Below are 6,016 nucleotides of genomic sequence, written 5' to 3' on the forward strand. Positions count from 1 at the left end.
CCTTATGGAACTGGGAGTCAAGAGTAAAAGGAAGACTGACTTTTTTCTATATGCCCTTTTTACTACTTGAATTTTTTTACACTGAACTTGTATTACCTTTTCAAAAGGAAAATAATGAGTGAAGTGCACATACCCTTTGACCCAACAATTTATCACTTCTAAAAATCTCTCCTGCAGAAATACTTATAGAAGCAAAAATAAATGTATATTACTACTTATGTATACTAATAAATTATAAAGAGCCTAAATGACCATCAAGTAAGGATTCGTTAAATAAATTATGGAATGTTTGTACAAGGGAATAATATACGGTTGCTAAAAATGAACCCATAAACCATCACCCAGGTCAACACAGAACATTCCAGAACTCCTAAAGTACTCCCTAATGCCTACTTCAGCTATTCACCCCCTATGAATTATCACAAACTGAATAAACCCATATAACCATCACCAAGGTCAGCATAGAACATTCAGAACTTTTGAAGCACCCCCTAATGCCAATTCCAGCCGTTTAACACTTTATGAATGATCACAAACCAAACAAACCCATTTAATAAATCACCCAGGTCACAGAAAATTCCAGAACTCCTGAAGCGCCCCCTAATGCCCACTTCCAGCCATCCACACCCTATGAATTACCACACACTGAATAAACACTTGTAGCCATCACACAGGTCACAAAGAACATTCTAGCACATTCCACAGAACATCCAGTTTGTGCTAATTCATCAAGCAGTACGCTCTTTTGTATATATGCTATAACTCAATAAAAATCTCTAAAATATGCATGTGTATCTATTATAAATATGTTTGCATATTATAAAAAGGCTAATTAAGTATACAAATCAAAGTACTACATTATAGATGAGAAGGCTGTGCAGGGAGGAGTTTATTTACTTTGATTCTAGAAGGTCTGAAATTTTTATTGTGAGCTTTTTTCTTCATAACTGATTATTTCAAAATGAAAAACTAATGAAGAAAAATACATACAAAAAAAAAGAAACTAATTTTAAGTACGGCTACGAGACATTGGTTTTGTCCTTGAGGACAAACCATACACTATCAGGATTATAAACCCTAAAATTCTTGACCCACCACCTGCAACAGCCAGCATCCCCCTTCCCGCCAGCCCTAGCCCATAGATCTTGAGGGAATTAAATGCCTAAAGAACCGATTCAAAGAAACACTTTACCAGCCTAGGCTTTTACCTTAAACTTCGATGTAGTCACTAGATAACTAAAAATACAGACTAAAAATTTTATAGACCAAAAATTCCTTTTGCCTGAGACACCTGGGTGGCTCAGTTGGTTAAGCGTCTACCTTCAGCTCAGGTCATGATCCCAGCGTCCTGAGATCAAGCCCCACAACAAGCTCCTTGCTAGGCAAGGAGCCTGCTCCTCCCTCTGCCTGCCACTCCCCTGCATGTGCCCGCTTGTGTGCACTCTCTGACAAATAAATAAAATCATTCATAAATAAATAAATAAATATTCCTTTTGCCCAAAGCAGACAGGCTTCAGTGACTCAAACTAGAAACCTCTTTCTTTGAGACTGACCTTCTGACCTTAGCTTTGGAGCCCTAAACACTCTTTCAGTCAGAAGAGAGGTAAGCAAAGAAACTGAGGAAAAACCACACGTAGGGAAAGCAAGAAACCTTTTAGGGTAACTGAATAGTCCTAGTTTGCCCGGGACTTTCCTTGTTTTAGCACTGAAAGTCCCCCGGAAACACCTCAGTTCCAAGCAAACCAGGTCTCAAGTCCTCTTTAGGCTCCTCTCCCCCTGAGCCCCAACCAAGTTCCTCCTTGACCTTGAATGTGCCAGAGGGGTTTCTTCTCCTCAGAAGGTACCAGACTTCTTTTACCACACTTCACAGGAGAAGAGCAGAATCAGAATCCCAGAAAGAGGATCCAAGAGGCGCTCAAGAAGAGCATTCCACACAGATTCAACAGCTTTTAACCTCTTCATACCATCAGCTCCAAACACCACTGCGACCCAGTGCTTTTCCTGGATCTAAATTCTGATTCAGATTTTACTTTGAAGAGAAGGGGCCATATCTAGGGATCACTCCTATCAACTCGCTTTTTGTTATGTTCATTGCTTAAATACACATTATTTTAAAATATTGTTCGCTAAATCTATGCCCCCAGAAAACTTCACATCACTGTCATAAATGGGAAACCAGTCCCACATGCCACAAACAGAAAGTACACATTAGGTAAAACTTATAAATATTACCTAAAGGTGGTACTCCTTGACGCAGACTCCTCAAGCGAGTTTTCCTCAGCAGTGTCTGGAAGAAGCCTGAAGCTCCTCCTAGAGGTCAGTGTGTGGTTAACACTTTCTCAGGGATTTCTTCCAGCTCCCTCTACAGATGAGAGTGATTTTTCTTTTAGCTCCCCCTATTGGTTAGAGTGTGGGGTTACTGTTCAACCAGATTTTATTGAGTGACTGCTATGTTTTGGATACAGTGCTAGCCGCCGAGGCTACAGAGCTTCGAGAAAACAGGGACCAATTTGGGGTTATAATTGAGCAAGGGTTGGAAGAGAAGGGAAAGAGGAAATTAGGATATTTAAGCCCAGACTGTGCTGCTTGTCTCCCCTTCCTCTGCCCTCCCCCCCGCCTTTATTTAAGCCACAGCAACTTGACTTTTATCCCTTCCACCTCACCAAAAGCACACTCACAAAAGTCTCTAGGAGACCTCGTTATCAGGCCCAATGGGAAGTTTTTGGTCCTCATCTTAAGTGACCGTGGAGATGACTCTCCTTAGCTCCGCCGAGAATGTTGGCTTGTTTCTCCAGGTTTTTCTCCTACCTGTCTTGCTGCCCCATCTCTCCTTCAGCCTCTCTCTTAGCTGTTGTGCTTGTCAGGACTTTGTCCTTAATCCTCGCCCCCATTAATCTTGCTACTTCCATCTACGCACACAGCTTCCACCTCCTAAAAGACCACACGCGGCCCCTGTTTCTCTCTCCGGCCTCCTTTTCTTCTATTGCAAATTACTTCTCTCTGTGTAATGAATTCACCTGTGTCCCATTTCCCTCCACCTGACTCCCACCGGCACCCCAGGTTTGTTCTCCCAGATTCAGCTTCTGGGTTACCTCTTCGAGCAAGCATTCCAGAAGCGCGGCCCAGGTTATGTCAGGTGCTCTCCTTGTGTTCCCCCGCTTCACCCAACACCAGAGTGTCGACTGCATGGTCTAGTTCTGTTTATTGCACCAGGCTGGTCTACTTGAAGGCATGAACGTAATCTGCATTTAGTTCCCAGCACAGGGCTAAGTATTTGTCAAATTGACATGAAATCCCTGAGCTGTGAACCATTCAGCACAGAGGAAGAGGAGCTGGAGAGGGGTGGGTAGACGGGACGGGTGGGAGCCAGGGATATTTAAAGCCTCAGTACGTAGCCCTTCTTCCCTTTCCCTTCTGCAGAGGCAGCCGGGGCTGGTGGGAATGGAGGGACATCGGGGTCAGCGCAAGGAGATGGCTGCGGCCGAGGAGGCAGCCAGGGGGCAGGGTCAGAAATCATTTACGTCCAGGGGAGACGAGCAGTCATATTGAGGATAAAGGGGACCAGGGTTGTCCCTATCAGAGAATGGAGTTAGATATGGATAGGGTTGGCACTGAACTGGAATTGGAGGTACCAGTTTAAACTCACTTGTAATAGATGAACAGATGTGTGTGTGTGTACACATTTACATAGATTTTCTCTATGCTGAAAAAGCCTTTAAACCATGATGCCCTGGTAGGAATGATTATACTTGGTGTAGGTGTAGTGCCTATACCTTGGCTTCGAAATACCATTTTCCATTAAAAGCAATCCGGGTTCCTTAGAGAAATGTCTAATCCCAAGGCTGGGGCAAGGAAGGTATGAATCTGGGACATCTTAAGCCAGGTTGTGAAACACTGCTCAAAAAAACCCTGAGGTTTGTCAAAAGGACACAGGAGCCAGCTTGGAGGGGCTCTCAACTGTCCAAATCTGAGATGTGAAGATCAAAATAATGAAAATGGTTTTTTTTTTAAAGATTTTATTTATTTGACAGAGAGAGATCATAAGTAGGCAGAGAGGCAGGCAGAGAGAGTGAGAGGGAAGCAGGCTCCCTGCCGAGCAGAGAGCCTGATGTGGGACTCGATCCCAGGACCCTGAGATCATGACCTGAGCCGAAGGCAGCGGCTTAAACCACTGAGCCACCCAGGCGCCCCTGAAAATGGTTTTTTAAAAGACTTTATTTAGAGAGAGCGAGCGCACACATGCGCGAGTGGGAGGAAACGGAGAATCTCAAGCGGACCGTGCCGACAGCAGAGCCCCAAATGGGGCTGCATCTCAAGACCCTGAGATCGTGACCTGAGCCAAAACCAAGAGTCAGACGTTTAACCAAATGTACCACCCAGGTGCCCCAATAATGAAAATGATTTAAAACCCAATCACTAAAATAGGAGTCCATGAGTCCACACTGATGCAAATAAATGGTGAAGGGAAATTCCTTTTTTACAGTAGAATGCCAACTGGTAAATGTAGAAAGAATAATAAAATGAGGGTCACGATTAGGTGGCCATCCTACTACCATCGGGCGTGGAAGATCAATGGATCCTAAAACCAGTGAAAGTTTGAGGACACGGGATACTTAATACACTGTCAAAGTATCCCCGCACAAAGTATTTTATTAATTTCAAAGGGAAAACACTAACTGTACAGGTATCTGGCGGATACCACCTTAACTGAAGGATCAGGGTTACCATCACGTCATCGGCCGGTGGCATCACTTGCCCCCCACGGTAATATACAGAATGCGGCTTCGCTTCTGTGGCATTTCTGCCCAGAATACATAACCTGAATTTACTGACTAGGAAACATGAGTGAAATCTAAATTGAGGGACATTTTCAAAACTGGCCAGAACTTTTCAAAAAATATGAAAATCACAGAAGGCAAGGCTGGGGGACTTCCAGATTGTGGGAGATCAAAGACCCGTAACAATGAAGTGTAACCCATAATCCTGGCTTGATTTCTGGGTCAGAAGATTTTTTTTCTTTTTGCTAAAATAGCGTTATTGGGACCACAGGCAACATGTGAATGGAGTCTCTAAATTAGATGGGAGTTTTGTACCAAAGGTAATTTCCTGATTTTGATAGTTGTAATATGGTTGTGTAGAATGTCCTAAATAGACTTTTTTTTTTTAAAGATTTTATTTATTTATTTGACAGAGAGAAATCACAATTAGGCAGAGAGGCAGGCAGAGAGAGAGGAGGAAGCAGGCTCCCTGCTGAGCAGAGAGCCCGACGCGGGACTCGATCCCAGGACCCTGAGATCATGACCTGAGCCGAAGGCAGCGGCTTAACCCACTGAGCCACCCAGGCGCCCCAGAATGTCCTAAATAGACTTTAGAGAATGTACTGAAGCAGGGAAGGGTAATGGGGTATCATTCTGGTAACTTCTCCAATGGTTCAGAAGAAATATGTGAATATTTAAGGACTTGCTCACACATACGGCGGGTGGGGTGGGAGAGAGAATGATAAAACAAATGTGGGGAAATGTTAACAATCAGGGAACCTGGTGTAGGATGCACAGGGATTCCTCGTGCATTTCTTGCCACCTTTTTGTAAGTGTGAAATATCCCAGTTCACGTTACTAATATAGTGAAAAGAAAACTGAGTGTTTAGAACCTGAGTCATGCAGAAAGGCTTTTATTTTTTAACCTGTCAACCCCCTACCTTATTCATAAGACTAAATTGTTTTGGGACATGTTAAAAAAAAAAGAAAAAAACTGAAAATAAGTAAGAAATATATGTGGCCTTGGCAAAAAACTGTCTAAATTGTCCAATTCTACAAAATGCTCACGAAAGTCTGACAGATTATGTGGAGAAGTTTCTTTTTGTTTTGGGAGACAGCCCAAACTTCAATGCGGCTGCTCTTCTGAGCTCCTGGTATCATTTTACTCCAAACTTGACTGTAATTAGACACAGAGCGTGGGATACTGGGACACGGAGGCAGAAAATAATTATTAGTAAGGATAAAAGAGATAGACTTGA

This window comes from Meles meles, chromosome X (assembly GCF_922984935.1).
Source record: "Meles meles chromosome X, mMelMel3.1 paternal haplotype, whole genome shotgun sequence".
In the NCBI taxonomy this organism is placed as follows: domain Eukaryota; kingdom Metazoa; phylum Chordata; class Mammalia; order Carnivora; family Mustelidae; genus Meles; species Meles meles.